This window comes from Choloepus didactylus, chromosome 10, assembly GCF_015220235.1.
Source record: "Choloepus didactylus isolate mChoDid1 chromosome 10, mChoDid1.pri, whole genome shotgun sequence".
NCBI lineage: Eukaryota > Metazoa > Chordata > Mammalia > Pilosa > Megalonychidae > Choloepus > Choloepus didactylus.
Window position 1 is genome coordinate 15,706,389 of NC_051316.1, and position 20,242 is coordinate 15,726,630.

General features: G+C 38.6%; 1 protein-coding gene across 1 annotated transcript in view; it reads right to left on the minus strand.

Moving 5' to 3' along the window:
• Positions 1 to 20,242, minus strand: part of LOC119545112 (putative serine protease 47) — a 69,157-nt gene that overhangs the window by 35,071 nt on the left and 13,844 nt on the right. The window lies entirely within an intron of this gene.

Below are 20,242 nucleotides of genomic sequence, written 5' to 3' on the forward strand. Positions count from 1 at the left end.
AGGTCAAGTCAAGAGCAGAACTAAGAGAGCTCTGAGACAAAAGGCAATAATCCAGTGGCTGAGAAAATTCACTAAACACCACAACTTCCCAAGAAAAGGGGGGTGTCCCCTCACAGCCATCATCCTGGTGGACAGGAAACACTCCTGCCCATCACCAGCCCCATAGCCCAGAGCTGCCCCAGACAACCCAGGGTGACAGAAGTGCTTCAAATAACAGGCACACACCACAAAACTGGGCGTGGACATTAGCCTTCCCTGCAACCTCAGCTGATTGTCCCAGAGTTGGGAAGGTGGAGCAGTGTGAATTAACAAAGCCCCATTCAGCCATCATTTCAGCAGACTGGGAGCCTCCCTACACAGCCCAGCAGCCCAGAACTGCCCTGGGGGGATGGCACTCACCTGTGACATAGCACAGTCATCCCTCAACAGAGGACCTGGGGTGCACGGCCTAGAAGAGGGGCCCACTTGCAAGTCTCAGGAGCCATACGCCAATACCAAGGACTCGTGGGTCAGTGGCAGAGAAAAACTGTGGCAGGACGGAACTGAAGGATTAGACTATTGCAGCAGCTTTAAAACTCTAGGATCACCAGGGAGATTTGATTGTTAGGGCCACCCCCCCTCCCTGACTGCTCAGAAACATGCCCCATATACAGGGCAGGCAACACCAACTACACATGCAAGCTTGGTACACCAATTGGACCCCACAAGACTCACTCCCCCACTCACCAAAAAGGCTAAGCAGGGGAGAACTGGCTTGTGGAGAACAGGTGGCTCGTCGACACCACCTGCTGGTTAGTTAGAGAAAGTGTACCCCACGAAGCTGTAGATCTGATAAATTAGAGATAAGGACTTCAATTGGTCAACAAATCCTAAAAGAACCCTATCAAGTTCAGCAAATGCCACGAGGCCAAAAACAACAGAAAATTATAAAGCATATGAAAAAACCAGACGATATGGATAACCCAAGCCCAAGCACCCAAATCAAAAGATCAGAAGAGAGACAACACCTAGAGCAGCTACTCAAAGAACTAAAGATGAACAATGAGACCATAGTATGGGATACAAAGGAAATCAAGAAGACCCTAGAAGAGCATAAAGAAGACATTGCAAGACTAAATAAAAAAATGGATGACCTTATGGAAATTAAAGAAACTGTTGACCAAATTAAAAAGATTCTGGACACTCATAGTACAAGACTAGAGGAAGTTGAACAACGAATCAGTGACCTGGAAGATGACAGAATGGAAAATGAAAGCATAAAAGAAAGAATGGAGAAAAAAATTGAAAAAATCGAAATGGACCTCAGGGATATGATAGATAATATGAAACGTCCGAATATAAGACTCATTGGTGTCCCAGAAGGGGAAGAAAAGGGTAAAGGTCTAGGAAGAGTATTCAAAGAAATTGTTGGGGAAAACTTCCCAAATCTTCTAAACAACATAAATACACAAATCATAAATGCTCAGCGAACTCCAAATAGAATAAATCCAAATAAACTCACTCCGAGACATATACTGATCACAATGTCAAACACAGAAGAGAAGGAGCAAGTTCTGAAAGCAGCAAGAGAAAAGCAATTCACCACATACAAAGAAAACAGCATAAGACTAAGTAGTGACTACTCAGCAGCCAGCATGGAGGTGAGAAGGCAGTGACACGATATATTTAAAATTCTGAATGAGAAAAATTTCCAGCCAAGAATACTTTATCCAGCAAAGCTCTCCTTCAAATTTGAGGGAGAGCTTAAATTTTTCACAGACAAACAAATGCTGAGAGAATTTGCTAACAAGAGACCTGCCCTACTGGAGATACTAAAGAGAGCCCTACAGACAGAGAAACAAAGACAGGACAGAGAGACTTGGAGAAAGGTTCAGTACTAAAGAGATTCGGTATGGGTACAATAAAGGCTATTAATAGACAGAGGGGAAAAATATGACAAACATAAACCAAAGGATAAGATGGCTGATTCAAGAAATGCCTTCACGGTTATAACGTTGAATGTAAATGGATTAAACTCCCCAATTAAAAGATATAGATTCGCAGAATGGATCAAAAAAAATGAACCATCAATATGTTGCATACAAGAGACTCATCTTTGACACAGGGACACAAAGAAACTGAAAGTGAAAGGATGGAAAAAAATATTTCATGCAAGCTACAGCCAAAAGAAAGCAGGTGTAGCAATATTAATCTCAGATAAAATAGACTTTAAATGCAGGGATGTTTTGAGAGACAAAGAAGGCCACTACATACTAATAAAAGGGGCAATTCAACAAGAAGAAATAACAATTATAAATGTCTATGCACCCAATCAAGGTGCCACAAAATACATGAGAGAAACACTGGCAAAACTAAAGGAAGCAATTGATGTTTCCACAATAATTGTGGGAGACTTCAACACATCACTCTCTCCTATAGATAGATCAACCAGACAGAAGACCAATAAGGAAATTGAAAACCTAAACAATCTGATAAATGAATTAGATTTAACAGACATATACAGGACATTACATCCCAAATCACCAGGATACACATACTTTTCTAGTGCTCATGGATCTTTCTCCAGAATAGATCATATGCTGGGACATAAAGCAAGCCTCAATAAATTTAAAAAGATTGAAATTATTCAAAGCACATTCTCTGACCCCAATGGAATACAATTAGAAGTCAATAACCATCAGAGACTTAGAAAATTCACAAATACCTGGAGGTTAAACAACACACTCCTAAACAATCAGTGGGTTAAAGAAGAAATAGCAAGAGAAATTGCTAAATATATAGAGACGAATGAAAATGAGAACACAACATACCAAAACCTATGGGATGCAGCAAAAGCAGTGCTAAGGGGGAAATTTATAGCACTAAACGCATATATTAAAAAGGAAGAAAGAGCCAAAATCAAAGAACTAATGGATCAACTGAAGAAGCTAGAAAATGAACAGCAAACCAATCCTAAACCAAGTAGAAGAAAAGAAATAACAAGGATTAAAGCAGAAATAAATGACATAGAGAACAAAAAAACAATAGAGAGGATAAATATCACCAAAAGTTGGTTCTTTGAGAAGATCAACAAGATTGACAAGCCCCTAGCTAGACTGACAAAATCAAAAAGAGAGAAGACCCATATAAACAAAATAATGAATGAAAAAGGTGACATAACTGCAGATCCTGAAGAAATTAAAAAAAGTATAAGAGGATATTATGAACAACTGTATGGCAACAAACTGGATAATGTAGAAGGAATGGACAATTTCCTGGAAACATATGAACAACCTAGACTGACCAGAGAAGAAATAGAAGACCTCAACCAACCCATCACAAGCAAAGAGATCCAATGAGTCATCAAAAATCTTCCCACAAATAAATGCCCAGGGCCAGATGGCTTCACAGGGGAATTCTACCAAACTTTCCAGAAAGAACTGACACCAATCTTACTCAAACTCTTTCAAAACATTGAAGAAAATTGAACACTACCTAACTCATTTTATGAAGCTAACATCAATCTAATACCAAAATCAGGGAAAGACACTACAAAAAAGGAAAACTACTGGCCAATCTCCCTAATGAATATAGATGCAAAAATCCTCAACAAAATACTTGCAAATCGAATCCAAAGACACATTAAAAAAATCATACACCATGACCAAGTGGGGTTCATTCCAGGCATGCAAGGATGGTTCAACATAAGAAAATCAATCAATGTATTACAACACATTAACAAGTCAAAAGGGAAAAATCAATTGATCATCTCAATAGATGCTGAAAAAGCATTTGACAAAATCCAACATCCCTTTTTGATAAAAACACTTCAAAAGGTAGGAATTGAAGGAAACTTCCTCAACATGATAAAGAGCATATATGAAAAACCCACAGCCAGCATAGTACTCAATGGTGAGAGACTGAAAGCCTTCCCTCTAAGATCAGGAACAAGACAAGGATGCCCGCTGTCACCACTGTTATTCAACATTGTGCTGGAAGTGCTAGCCAGGGCAATCCGGCAAGACAAAGAAATAAAAGGCATCCAAATTGGAAAAGAAGAAGTAAAACTGTCATTGTTTGCAGATGATATGATCTTATATCTAGAAAACCCTGAGAAATCGACGATACAGCTACTAGAGCTAATAAACAAATTTAGCAAAGTAGCGGGATACAAGATTAATGCACATAAGTCAGTAATGTTTCTATATGCTAGAAATGAACAAACTGAAGAGACACTCAAGAAAAAGATACCATTTTCAATAGCAACTAAAAAAATCAAGTCCTAGGAATAAACTTAACCAAAGATGTAAAAGACCTATACAAAGAAAACTACATAACTCTACTAAAAGAAATAGAAGGGGACCTTAAAAGATGGAAAAATATTCCATGTTCATGAATAGGAAGGCTAAATGTCATTAAGATGTCAATTCTACCCAAACTCATCTACAGATTCAATGCAATCCCAATCAAAATTCCAACAACCTACTTTGCAGACTTGGAAAAGCTAGTTATCAAATTTATTTGGAAAGGGAAGATGCCTTGAATTGCTAAAGACACTCTAAAAAAGAAAAACGAAGTGGGAGGACTTAACACTCCCTGACTTTGAAGCTCATTATAAAGCCACAGTTGCCAAAACAGCATGGTACTGGCACAAAGATAGACATATAGATCAATGGAATCGAATTGAGAATTCAGAGATAGACCCTCAGATCTATGGCCGACTGATCTTTGATAAGGCCTCCAAAGTCACTGAACTGAGCCATAATGGTCTTTTCAACAAATGGAGCTGGGAGAGTTGGATATCCATATCCAAAAGAATGAAAGAGGACCCCTACCTCACCCCCTACACAAAAATTAACTCAAAATGGACCAAAGATCTCAATATAAAAGAAAGTACCATAAAACTCCTAGAAGATAATGTAGGAAAACATCTTCAAGACCTTGTATTAGGCGGCCACTTCCTAGACTTTACACCCAAAGCACAAGCAACAAAAGAGAAAATAGATAAATGGGAACTCCTCAAGCTTAGAAGTTTCTGCACCTCAAAGGAATTTCTTAAAAAGGTAAAGAGGCAGCCAACTCAATGGGAAAAAATTTTTGGAAACCATCTATCTGACAAAAGACTGATATCTTGCATATATAAAGAAATCCTACAACTCAATGACAATAGTACAGACAGCCCAATTATAAAATGGGCAAAAGATATGAAAAGACAGTTCTCTGAAGAGGAAATACAAATGGCCAAGAAACACATGAAAAAATGTTCAGCTTCACTAGCTATCAGAGAGATGCAAATTAAGAGCACAATGAGATACCATCTAACACCGGTTAGAATGGCTGCCATTAAACAAACAGGAAACTACAAATGCTGGAGGGGATGTGGAGAAATTGGAACTCTTATTCATTGTTGGTGGGACTGTATAATCGTTCAGCCACTCTGGAATTCAGTCTGGCAGTTCCTTAGAAAACTACATACAGAGTTACCATTCGATCCAGCGATTGCACTTCTCGGTATATACCCGGAAGATCGGAAAGCAGTGACATGAACAGATGTCTGCACGCCAATGTTCATAGCAGCATTATTCACAATTGCCAAGAGATGGAAACAACCCAAATGTCCTTCAACAGATGAGTGGATAAATAAAATGTGGTATATACACACGATGGAATACTACGCGGCAGTTAGAAGGAACGATCTTGTGAAACATATGACAACATGGATGAACCTTGAAGACATAATGCTGAGGGAAATAAGGCAGGAACAAAAAGAGAAATATTATATGCTACCACTAATGTGAACCTTGAAAAATGTAAAACAAATGGTTTATAATGTAGAATGTAGGGGAACTAGCAATAGAGAGCAATTAAGGAAGGGGGAACAATAATCCAAGAAGAACAGATAAGCTATTTAACGTTCTGGGGATGCCCAGGAATGACTATGGTCTGTTAATTTCTGATGGATATAGTAGGAACAAGTTCACAGAAATGTTGCTATATTATGTAACTTTCTGGGGGTAAAGTAGGAGCATGTTGGAAGTAAAGCAGTTATCTTAGGTTAGTTGTCTTTTTCTTACTCCCTTGTTATGGTCTCTTTGAAATGTTCTTTTATTGTATGTTTGTTTTCTTTTTAACTTTTTTTCATACAGTTGATTTAAAAAAGAAGGGAAAGTTAAAAAAAAAAAAAAGAAAAACAAGGAAAAAAAAAGATGTAGTGCCCCCTTGAGCCTGTGGAGAATGCAGGGGTATTCACCTACCCCACCTTGATGGTTGCTAACATGACCACAGACATAGGGGACTGGTGGTTTGATGGGTTGAGCCCTCTACCATAAGTTTTACCCTTGGGAAGACGGTTGCTGCAAAGGAGAGGCTAGGCCTGCCTATGGTTGTGCCTAAGAGCCTCCTCCCAAATGCCTCTTTGTTGCTCAGATGTGGCCCTCTCTCTCTGGCTAAGCCAACTTGAAAGGTGAAATCACTGCCCTCCCCCCTACGTGGGATCAGACACCCAGAGGAGTGAATCTCCCTGGCAACGTGGAATATGACTCCCGGGGAGGAATGTAGACCCGGCATCGTGGGACGGAGAACATCTTCTTGACCAAAAGGGGGATGTGAAAGGAAATGAAATAAGCTTCAGTGGCAGAGAGATTCCAAAAGGAGCCGAGAGGTCACTCTGGTGGGCACTCTTACGCACGCTTTAGACAACCCTTTTTAGGTTCCAAAGAATTGGGGTAGCTGGTGGTGGATACCTGAAACTATGAAACTACAACCCAGAACCCATGAATCTCGAAGACAGTTGTATAAAAATGTAGCTTATGAGGGGTGACAATGGGATTGGGAAAGCCATAAGGACCACACTCAACTTTGTCTAGTTTATGGATGGATGAGTAGAAAAATAGGGGAAGGAAACAAACAAAGGTACTCAGTGTTCTTTTTTATTTCAATTGTTCTTTTTCACTCTAATTATTATTATTGTTATTTGTGTGTTCGTGCTAATGAAGGTGTCAAGGATTGATTTAGGTGATGAATGTACAACTATGTAATGGTACTGTAAACAATCGAAAGTACGATTTGTTTTGTATGACTGCGTGGTATGTGAATATATCTCAACAAAATGAAGATAAAAAAAAGAAACTCAGTGAAATATAATAAGAAATTTGGTTACTTTAAAAAGTTGGGTTATATGTAATTTTTACTTTTCCTCATTGAAACTTTTATATGTTTTCCAAATTTTATTCAAGGAACATATATTTGTGTTGTAATCAGAAAATAAACAATAAACATTATTTTTACTGTTATCTCTAAAAAAAAAAATTAGTATTGTTGATATTCTACCTTTGCATCATGCTCTTAAATGGCTTGGCATGGCACCATTACCAATGTTATCTGTATTTGAAATTTTGATATTTTGTTCACCACGGACTTTTTGCATTACTTTTTATTTTTTAAAACCTTGCATTCAAATACTATTTCCTGAGTTTTTTGGTGCCCCTTAAATTTGGGGCCCAAGGCAAATGCCTCACTATCCTTCCCTGCTTTAAAACCTGAAGCACACTTTTTCACTTTAATTATTATTCTGGTTATTTTTGTGCATGTGGTAATGAGGGTGTTGGGGATTGATTTTGGTGATGAATGTACAACTATGTAACAGTACTGTGAACAATCGAATGTATGATTTGTTTTATATGACTGTGTGGTATGTGAATATATCTCAATAAAATGAATATTAAAAAAAAAATGTCCCACATGTTACATGATATACATGTATGCTGAGAAAATGTTTGCAGTTTTTAAAGGCCATGGTTGAAAACAAGATAAATGGAGTCAAGGTGTGCATAAACAATCCTTCCAAACTGAGGACACAGCCTTAGTGTAGCCCTTTTCTAAAAATACTTCACCAAGGGTCCTCTCTAAGTGCAAGGAACTGCCCTGCAGGTTTGCAATTATAAAAATCATGGGTGGGCTTTTCCTATAGGCTCTTTTAGGGAGGGATAGTTGGCTGTGGAAGTTCAGGGATAGGAAGCATTGCCTCTTCCCAGAGCAGGTGTCCCTTGGGATCCATCCTCTGAAGGGAAGTGCATGCATGCAGCACAGAGGGCACATCCCTAACAGTGGACCTCAGTGCTGGGGGAGGGAGGGGATATCCTCTGATGGCAGTCCTGTGGCTCCTATGTACTTTTATACACGAGTTATATAAAAAATAAAGGCAGTGGCTCCTGAGACTCATGGCTTCCTAATGATGTCACTGAACTCACTACAGTATGTGCTCTCAGGGTATTTGCATCTGTTGTGTCTGTATCGGGGGCTGCTCCCTAAGGTGCACTCCTGCTCTCGAGATTGCAACCCTGCGCTGTGGGGGAGCATTTATACCTTGAGAACTGGAAACATGCAGATCCAGAGCTGGCTGCATTTATTGATTATTGGATTGTCTACAGTTAAAATGTGTTAGGAAATTTAATATTGTAAAGTTAACTGTGTCAAGTCTGTATCTGTTACATTCTGATAATACAGAAAATGAGGTTAAGTTCTTCAGTATTTGAAACCATTATTGTTTTGAGGAAAGAGATTGCTAACTCATTTAAACTTGAGCGAAATTCTAATCTATAAAAATTGGCAAAAGCATTATGTGAGAATCATTTGGCTGTATGGAATTACAATAAATAGTGTTATATATTTTGTAACTGTAGATCCAAGCTACACACATATTAAAGTTTTTTATACATGTGTATATGTATCATCTGCACTTTAGAGAAAGCAGATGTTCAGGTTGTTAAATTTTGCTGCGCACCACTCTGTGTAATTGAGGTGCTTGCATGATTTTGTCCTTGTATTCTTGAGGAGTGGAGGTTTGGTGGAAGGGGATGTGTTTGGAGTGTGAGGTCCATATGTGTTCATCATTGTGCTATTAGGGGTCAGGACATGTATTTCAGCAAGTTTTGTTTTGACCTTGTGGGAGTGGAAGTAATGGCTGATTATGTTCCTTGAAATGGGATATTCTATATGTGATAATTGTGGGCCTCTTGGGGATAGTAGAAATTCTGAGAGTGTGAGCTGTCTTGTGCATCTATTTGGGATTGTGTTCCTATGAATTCATAGTTTGGGGTTTGTATGCATATTTAATAGGTTGGTGGGAATATATACACATACATATACATATACGTATACATATACACACACACATATATATGTTCCAATTTGTGGATTGGTGGTGTCCATGTGGATATTTGGGAATAAGTAGAGGTGAGGAGTGTGGGTTTTTTTTTATTGTGGATTATAACATTTACATAGAAGTGATAACTTTCCAAGTGTAATTTAATAAGTAGAGAGCAAATTTCAAAGACAGTTCCACAGTTTTAGTTATTTCCTTATTGTTAAATATATATGCAAAAAGGTATAACTTTCAAAGTATAATTTTAAAAGTAGTTATATGGGAAATTTCCAAGAATGTTATGGGTTACAGTACCATAGTTTCAGTTATTTCCTTATTGTGAAAGACAACATATAAACAAAAAGGTGATAACTTTCAAATTACAATTTAACAAGTAGCTATATAGTCAAATTTCAAAGCATGTCATGGGATATAGTTCCACCATTTCAGTTCTTTCCTTCTAGCTATTCTAATACCTTAGCAACTAAGAAAAAGAAAATTACATAGAGATTCAGTATTCATAATCCTTTGTTAAATTCTGTCTATTCTGTCGCTACCCCTGCCTCTAGTTTAATTATTTTCCCAATCTTTAGGGATGTCTAGGCAGTGACCACACTAACTTGTTCATGTTGTAAAGGAGTGTTGACATTATGGGAAAAGATGATGCAACTGGTTGATGTTCTTGAAGAGACTGTTAGCTCTGGGTTTGGGGACTTTGTTGGCATAGGAGCTCTCTGGAAGATTTAAGTTTCTGAAGAATAAACTTCGTGAGTGAAACTTTTTATAAAGTCTCAAAGGGGGACCCAGGTATTCTTTAGGGTTTCAGGACTACTGTTGACTTGGACTTATCATATTGTGGCCATTTGTGTTATCTAGCTGAAGCTTGCATAGGAGTAACATCCAGCACAGACTGTTGACTCTACTTGAAATCTCTTAGCTACTGAAACCTTATTTTCTTGCGTTTCTTTTCCCCCTTTTGGTAAAAAATGCATTCTCAACCCCTTGATGCCAGGGTCAGGCTCTTTTCTGGAATCTGTGTCCCATGTCGCCAGGGAGACTCACTCACCTGCGGGGTCCTGTCCCACATTGGGGGGAAGGTGATGAATTTATTTGCAGAGTTGGGCTTAGATGAAAAAGTCCACATTTGAGCAACAAAAGAGGTTCTCTGGAGGTCGCTCCTAGGGATAATTATAGGTGGGCTTAGCCTACATTTTACACCATTAGTTTCACCAGAGCAAGCCTCAAGATTGAGGGTTGGAGTTATAATGTAGGGGTTCAGGGGTTCCTAATTTTACATAGCATATGTTCTATCCATGATAAACCATCCCTATCTCACATTATCATCACTTAGTTGTACAATCCTCATCACTCTCCATTTTAAACAGTTCTCATGACCCAAAACACACCACAACTCTTTTCAGCCCTTGATTATTTGTCCCCAGTATTTGTGTAGTACTAGTAAGGTGTTACTTTTAATTATATTCCCTAGTATGCAATAGGTAAATTTTTCCCATATGCCACCCTGTTGTCAACTCTGTGCACCAGTGTCATATCTTAGAAGTATATCATGCAAGCACCTATCTGTATTTTAGTGCTAATCTGTGGGACACATGACTTTAAACAACCCCTTTCAATCCTGTTTGTCTGCGGTGCAGCTCTGATACTTATAATCCCATTAAGAATCATCATCCTTATCCATGCCCATACCTTTAAATTCACCCTCATTAATATAGATGAATTATTAGGTTATCATTCCCCTTTCACTAGCTTCTAACTCTAGGTCCCCAATATTCTACATTATAAGACATTGATTTTACATTGTTCAGGGAGTTCATAGTGGTAACATGCAATATCTCTCCTTTTGTTTCTGACTTATTTCACTCAGCATTATATCTTCAAGGTTCATTCATGTTGCCATATGTTACAGGTTCTTGTTCCTTCTTAACTGCTGCATGGTATTCCATCATACATATATACCACATTTTGTTTATCCACTCGTTTGTGAAGATGAAGAACACTTTGTTTCAATCTCTTGGCAATTGTGAACAATACTGCTATGAAAATTGGTGTACAAATGTCTGTTCATGTCACTGCTTTCAGATCCAAGAATTGGAATTGCCAATCATAGGGTAATTCGATATCTAGTTTTCTGATAAACCATCAAACTGTCTTCCACAGCAGCAGTACCATTATACATTCCCTCCAGCAATGAGTAAGAGTTCTAATTTCTCCACATCCTCTCCAGCATTTGCTGTTTTCTATGTGTTTAATGGCAGCTATTCTTTTTGGTGTGAAATGGTATCTCATTGTGGTCTTGATTTCCATTTCTCTAACAGCTAGTGAAGATGAATATTTTTCATGTGTTTTTTAGCCATTTGTATTTCCTCTTTGGAGAAATGCCTTTTCATCTTTTGCCCATTTTATAATTGGTTTGTTTGTACTACTTTTGAGTTGTAGGATTTCTTTATATATGCAGGAAATAAGTCACTTATCAAATATATGGTTTCCAAATATTTTCTCCCATTGAGTTGGTTGCCTCTTCACTTTTTGACAGTCTTTTGAGACTCAAAAGCTTTTGATTTTGAGGAGTTCCCATTTATCTATTTTTTTCTTTTGTTGTTGGTGCTTTGGATGTAAGGTCTAAGAAGCTACCTCCTCTTACTAGTTCTTGAAGATGTTTCCCTATATTATCTTCTAAGGGTTTCATTGTGCTGTGTCTTATATTGAGATCTTGACCTACTTTGAGTTCATTTTTGTATAGGGTGTGAGATAGAGGGCCTCTTTCATACTTTTGGATATGGATGTCCAGTTTTTCTAGGCTCATTGTTATAGAGATTGTTGTGTCCCAGTTCAGTGGATTTAGGGGCATTACCAAAAATCAGTTGACCATAGTTCTGTGGATCTATTTCCAAACTCTCAATTAAATGCCATTGATCAATATGTCTATCTTTGTGCCAGGACTATGCTCCATGCTGTTTTGACCACTGTGGCATTATAGTAGTCTTCAAAGCCTGGAAGTGTAAGTCCTCCCACTTCATTCCTCTCTTTTAGAGTGTTTTTGGCAATTTGAAGCCCCATTCCCTTCCAAATAAATTTGATGACTAGCTTTTTCAGGTCTGTAGGTTGTTGGAATTTTGATTGGAATTGTGTTGAATCTGTAGATCAGTTTGGGTATCATTGACATCTTATCAATGTTTAGCCTACCTATCCATGAGCATGGAATATCTTTCCACATCTTTATGTCCCCTTTGATTTCTTTTAGTAACAAATTGTAATTTTCTGTGTAGAGGTCTTTTGGACCCTTGGTAAATTTATTCCTAGGTACTTGATTTTTTAGTTGCTATCATGAATGGATTTTTTTTATTGTCTCTTCAGTTAGGTCATTACTAATGTATAGGAACATTACTGGCTTATGTACATTAATCTTGTATCTCACCACTCTGCTGAATTTGTTTATTAGCACTAGTAGCTTTGTCATCGATTTCTCAGGATATTCCAAATATAAGATCATATCATCTGCAAATAAAGACAGTTTTACTTCTTCCTTTCCAATTTTGATACCTTTTGTTTCTTTGTCTTGGCAAATTTCTCTGGCTACAACTTCTTGCACAATGTTGAATAATAGAGGTGACAGTGGGCATCCTTGTCTTTTCTTGACCTTAGGGGGAAGACTTTCTGTCTCTCACTGTTGAGTACTATGCTGGCTGTGTTTTTTTAATATATGCTCTTTATCATGTTAAGGAAGGTACCTTAATTCCTACCTTTTGAAGTGTTTTTATCAAAAAGGGATGCTGAATTTTGTCAAGTGCTTTTTCAGCACCTATAGAGATGATCATTTGATTTTTCCCTTTTTATTTAAAGTTTTTTATTACATTGATTGAGTTTCTTATGTTGAACCACCCTTGCATGCCAGGAAGAAGCTTCACTTGGTTGTGGTGTATAATTCTTTTAATGGCCTTTGAATTCAAATTGAAAGTATTTTGTTGAGAATTTTTTCATGTGTCTTCATTAGGGAGATTGGCCTATAGTTTTCCGTTTTTGTGTAGTATCTTTATTTGGTTTTGGTATTAGAGTAATATTAGCTTCAAAAATGATTAGGGGAGGCGGGGCAAGATGGTGGATTGGTGAGGTGTATGTTTTAGTTACCCCTCCAGGGAAGTAGGTAGAAAGCCAGAAACTGCATGGACTGGACACCGCAGAGCAATCTGACTTTGGGCATACTTCATACAACACTCATGAAAACGTGGAACTGCTGAGATCAGTGAAATCTGTACATTTTTGCGGCCAGGGGACCCACGCCCCTCCCTACCAGGCTTAGTCCCCTGGGAGGAGGGGCTGTCAGCACCAGGAAGGAGAAGGGAAAACTGCAGTGGCAGCTCTTATCAGAAACTCATTCTACTGATCCAAACTCCAATCGTAGACAGACTGAGACCAGACACTAGAGAATCTGAGAGCAGCCAGCCCAGCAGAGAGGAGATAGGCATAGCAAAAAAACAGCAAGACAAACTCAAAAATGAAAGCGGATGCTTTTTGGAGTTCTGGTGAACATGGAAAGGGGAAGGGCAGAGCTCAGGCCTGCAGGCTCATTTGCAAAACCTGAAGAAAAACTGATCTCTCTGCCCCCTGGATCTTTCCTTAATAGCCCTAATTGCTTTGTCTCTTAGCATTTCAATAATGCATTAGATCTGCTGGAGGGCCCTTCTTTTTTTCTTTTTTTTAAATCTTTTTTTCATTTTCTAAAACAATTACTCTAGGAAGCCCAATACAGAGGGCCTCAAAGACTTGTGATTTGGGCAGGTCATGACAAGAGCAGAACTGAGAGCTCTGAGACAAAAGGCAATGATCCAGTGGCTGAGAAAATTCACTAAACACCACAACTTCCCAAGAAAAGGGGGGCATCTTCTCACAGCCATCATCCTGGTGGACAGGAAACACTCCTGCCCATCACCAGCCCCATAGGCCAGAGCTGCCCCAGACAACCAAATGTGATGGAAGTGCTTACAATAGCACACATACATCACAAAATTGGGCATGGACATTAGCCTTCCCTGCACCCTCAGCTGGTTGTCCCAGAGTTGGGAAGGTGGAGCAGTGGGAATTAACAAGCCCCATTCAAGCATCATTTCAGCAGACTGGGAGCCTCCCTACACAGACCGGCAGCCCAGAACCACCCTGGGGGGATGGCACTCACCTGTGACATAGCACAGTCACCCCTCAAGAGAGGACTAGGGGGTGCAAGGCTGGAAGAGGGACCCACTCACAAGTCTCAGGGGCCACACGCCAATACCAAGGACTTGTGGGTCAGTGGCAGAGACAAACTGTGGCAGGACTGAACTGAAGGATTAGACTGTTGCAGTAGCTTTAAAACTCCAGGAACACCAGGGAGATTTGGTTGTTAGAGCCGCCCCCCTCCCTGATCGCCCAGACACATGCCCCTTATACAGGGTGGGCAAAACCAACTACACACGCAAGCTTGATACACCGACTGGACCCCACAAGACTTACTCCCCCACTCACCACAGAGGCAAAGTGGGGGAGAACTGGCTTGAGGGGAACAGGTGGCTCACGGACACCACCTGCTGGTTAGTCACAGAAAGTGTACTGCACGAAACTGTAGACCTGACAAATTAGAGATAAGGATTTCAATTGGTCTACAAATCCTAAAAGAACCTTACCAAGTTAAGCAAATGCCAAGAGGCCAAAAACAACAGAAAATTTTAAAGCACATGTAAAAACCAGACAATATGGATAACCCAAGCCCAAGCCCCCAAATCAAAAGATCAGAAGAAATACAGTACTTAGAGCAACTAATTAAAGAACTAAAGATGAACAGTGAGACCATGGCACGGGATATAAAGGACATCAAGAAGGCTCAATAAATTTAAAAAGATTGAAATTATTCAAAGCACAGTCTCTGACCACAATGGAATACAATTAGAACTCGGTAACCCTAAGAGACATAAAAAATTCACGAATACCTGGAGGTTAAACAACACACTCCTAAACAATCAGTGGGTTAAAGAAGAAATAGCAAGAGAAATTGCTAAATATATAGAGATCAATGAAAATGAGAACACAACATACCAAAACCTATGGGATGCAGCAAAAGCGGTACATAGGGGGAAATTTATAGCACTAAACGTATATATTAAAAAGGAAGAATGAGCCAAAATCAAACAACTAATGGATCAACTGAAAAAGCTAGAAAATGAAGAGCAAACCAATCTTAAACCAAGTAGAAGAAAAGAAATAACAAGGATTAAAGCCGAAATAAATGACATAGAGAACAAAAAAACAACAGAGAGGATAAATAACACCAAAAGTTGGTTCTTTGAGAAGATCAACAAGATTGACAAGCCCCTAGCTAGACTGACAAAATCAAAAGGAGAGAAGACCCATATAAACAAAATAATGAATGAGAAAGGTGACATTACTGCAGATCCTGAGGAAATTAAAAAAATTATAAGAGGGTACTATGAACAACTGTATGGCAACAAACTGGATAATGCAGAGGAAATGGACAATTTCCTGGAAACATATGAACAACCTAGACTGACCAGAGAAGAAATAGAAGACCTCAACCAACCAATCACAATCAAAGAGATTCAATAAGTCATCAAAAAGCTTCCCACAAACAAATGCCAGGGCCGGATGGCTTCACAGGAGAATTCTACCAAACTTTCCAAAAAGTATTGACACCAATCTTACTTAAACTCTTTCAAAACATTGAAGAAAATGGAACACTACCTAACTCATTTTATGAAGCTAACATCAATCTAATACCAAAACCAGGCAAAGATGCTACAAAAAAGGAAAACTACCGGCCAATCTCCCTAATGAATATAAAATCCTCAACAAAATACTTGCAAATCAAATCCAAAGACACATTAAAAAAATCATACACCATGACCAAGTGGGGTTCATTCCAGGCATGCAAGGATGGTTCAACATAAGAAAATCAATCAATGTATTACAACACATTAACAAATCAAAAGGGAAAAATCAAGTGATCATCTCAATAGATGCTGAAAAAGCATTTGACAAAATCCAACATCTGTTTTTGATAAAAACGCTTCAAAAGGTAGGAATTGAAGGAAACTTCCTCAATATGATAAAGAGCATATATGAAAAACCCACAGCCAGCATAGTACTCAATGGTGAGAGACTGAAATCCTTCCCCCTAAGATCAGGAACAAGACAAGGATGCCCGCTATCACCACTGTTATTCAACATTGTGCTAGAAGTGCTAGCCAGGGCAATCCCGCAAGACAAAGAAATAAAAGGCATCCAAACTGGAAAGGAAGAAGTAAAACTGTCATTGTTTGCAGATGATATGATCTTATATCTGGAAAACCCCAAGAAATCGACTATATAGCTACTAGAGCTAATAAATTTAGCAAAGTAGCAGGATACAAGATTAATGCACATAAGTCAGTAATGTTTCTATATGCTAGAAATGAACAAACTGAAGAGACACTCAAGAAAAAGATACCATTTTTGATAGCCACTAAAAAAAATCAAGTACCTAGGAATAAACTTAACCAAAGATGTAAAAGACCTATACAAAGAAAACTGCATAACTCTATTACAAGAAATAGAAGGGGACCTTAAAAGATGGAAAAATATTCCATGTTCATGGATAGGAAGGCTAAATGTCATTAAGATGTCAGTTCTACCCAAACTCATCTACAGATTCAATGCAATCCTAATCAAAATTCCAACAACCTACTTTGCAGACTTGGAAAAGCTAGTTATCAAATTTATTTGGAAAGGGAAGATGACTCGAATTGCTAACGACACTCTAAAAAAGAAAAACCAAGTGGAAGGACTTACACTCCCTGACTTTGAAGCTTATTATAAAGCCACAGTTGTCAAAACAGCATGGTACTGGCACAAAGATAGACATATAGATCAATGGAATCGAATTGAGAATTCTGAGATAGACCCCCAGATCTATGGCCGACTGATCTTCGATAAGGCCCCCAAAGTCACTGAACTGGTTCATAATGGTCTTTTCAACAAATGGGGCTTGGAGAGTTGGATATCCATATCCAAAAGAATGAAAGAGGACCCCTACCTCACACCTACACAAAAATTAACTCAAAATGGACCAAAGATCTCAATATAAAAGAAAGCACCATAAAACTCCTAGAAGATAATGTAGGAAAACATCTTCAAGACCTTGTATTAGGTGGCCACTTCCTAGGCTTTACACCCAAAGCACGAGCAACAAAAGAAAAAATAGATAAATGGGAACTCCTCAAACTTAGAAGTTTCTGTACCTCAGAGGAATTTCTCAAAAAGGTAAAGAGGCAGCCAACTCAATGGGAAAAAATTTTTGGAATCCATGTATCTGACAAAAGACTGATATCTTGCATATGTAAAGAAATCATACAACTCAACGATGATGGTACAGACAGGCCAATTATAAAATGGGCAAAAGATATGAAAAGACAGTTCTCTGAAGAGGAAATACAAATGGCCAAGAAACACATGAAAAAATGTTCAGCTTCACTAGTTATTAGAGAGATGCAAATTAAGAGCACAATGAGATACCATCTCACACCAATTAGAATGGCTGCCATTAAACAAACAGGAAACTACAAATGCTGGAGGGGATGTGGAGAAATTGGAACTCTTATTCATTGTTGGTGGGACTGTATAATGGTTCAGCCACTCTGGAATTCAGTCTGGCAGTTCCTTAGAAAACTAGATATAGAGATACTCTTCGATCCAGTGATTGCACTTCTCGGTATATACCCAGAAGATCGGAGAGCAGTGACACGAACAGATATCTGCACGCCAATGTTCATAGCAGCATTATTCACAATTGCCAAGAGATGGAAACAACCCAAATGTCCTTCAACAGATGAGTGGATAAATAAAATGTGGTATATACACACGATGGAATACTACATGGCATTAAGAAGGAACGATGTTGTGAAACATGACAACATGGATGAACCTTGAAGACATAATGCTGAGCGAAATAAGCCAGGCACAAAAAGAGAAATATTACATGCTACCACTAATGTGAACTGTAAAACAAATGGTTTACAATGTAGAATGTAGGGGAACTAGCGATAGAGAGCAATTAAGGAAGAGGGAACAATAATCCTAGAAGAACAGATAGGCTATCATGGATAAATTTAATGTTCTGGGAATGCCGAGGAATGGCTATGGTCTGTTAATTTCTGATGGGTATAGTAGGACCACGTTCACAGAAATGTTGCTATACTAGGTTACTTTCTTGGGGTAGAGTAAGAACACGTTGGAAGTAAAGTAGTTATCTTAGGTTAGTTGTCTTTTTCTTACTCCCTTGTTATGGTCTCTTTGAAATGTTCTTTTATTGTATGTTTTTTTTAATTTATTTTTTATTTTTTTAATTTTTCATACAGTTGATTTAGAAAAAAAAAAAGTTTTTTAAAAAAAAAAAGGAAAAAAAATATGCAGAGCCCCCTTGAGGAGCTGGTGGAGAATGCAAGGGTATTGGCCTTCCCTACCTCGATGGTTGCTAACATGCCCACAGACATAGGGGACTGGTGGTTTGATGGATTGAGCCCTCTACCAAGGAATTTGCCCTTGGGAAGACTGTTGCTGCAAGGGAGAGGCTAGGCCTCCCTATAATTGTGCCTAAGAGCCTCCTCCCAAATGCCTCTTTGTTGCTCAGATGTGGCCCTCTCTCTCTAGCTAAGCCAACTTGAAAGGTGAAATCACTGCCCTCCCCACTACGTGGGATCAGACACCCAGGGAAGTGAATCTCCCTGGCAATGTGGAATATGACTCCCAGGGAGGAATGTGGACCTGGCATCGTGGGATGGAGAACATCTTCTTGACCAAAAGGGGGATGTGAAAGGAAATGAAATAAGCTTCAGTGGCAGAGAGATTCCAAAAGGAGCCGAGAGGTCACTCTGGTGGGCACTCTTATGCACAATATAGACAACCCTTTTTAGGTTCTAATGAATTGGGGTAGCTGGTGGTGGATACCTGAAGCTATCAAACTACAACCCAGAACCCATGAATCTTGAAGACAATTGTATAAAAATGTGGCTTATCAGGGGGGACAGTGGGATTGAGGGGGCCATAGGGATCACACTCCTGTTTGTGTAGTTTGTGGATGGATGAGTGGAAAGGTGGGGGAAGGAAACAAACAAACAAACAGACAAGGGCGCCCAGTGTTCTTTTTTACTTTAGTTGCTCTTTTTCACTTTAATTATTATTCTGGTTATTTTTGTGTGTGTGGTAATAAGGGTGTTGGGGATTGATTTTGGTAATGAATGTACAACTGTGTAATGGTACTGTGAACAATCAAATGTACGATTTGTTTTTTATGACTGCGTGATATGTGAATATATCTCAATAAAATGAATAAAAAAACAAAAAAAAATGAAAAAATAAAAAAAAGAAAGAAAAAATGATTAGGTAATAATCCTTTTTCTTCAGTTTTTTGAAGAGTTTGAGCAGGAATGCTGTCAATTCTTTTTGGAAAGTGTGATACAGTTCCCCTGGGGAGCCATCTGACCCTGTGCATTTATCTATAGGTAGATTTTTGATGACTGATTTGATCTCTTTGCTTGTGATTGGTTTGTTGAGGTCTTCAATTTCTTCTTGGGTCAGTCTGGGTTGTTCATGTGTTTCCAGGAAATTGTCCATTTCCTCTAAATTGTCTAGCTTGTTGGCATACAATTATTTATAGTATCCTCTTATGATTTTTAAATATTTGTTCAGAATCCATAGTAATTACCCTGCTCTTATTTCTGATTCTGTTTATTTGTGTCTTCTCTCTTTTTGGCTTTGTCAGTCTAACTAAGGGTCTGCCAGTCTTGTTGATCCTAGCAACCAACTGTTGGTTTTATTTATTCTCTCTACTGTTTTTTTGTTTTGTTTTGTTCTCCAGCTCATTTATTTCTGCTTTAATCTTTGATTTTTCCCTTCTACTTGCTTTAGGTTTGGTTTGCTTATCATTCTCTAGCCTCGTCAGTTGTTCAGTTAGATCTTTGGTTTTAGCTCCTTCTTTCTTTTTGATGTATGCGTTTAGAGTCATAAATTTTCCTCTCAGCACTACCTTTCACTGCATCCCTTAGGTTTTGATATGGTTTGTTCTCATTTTCATTCATTTCT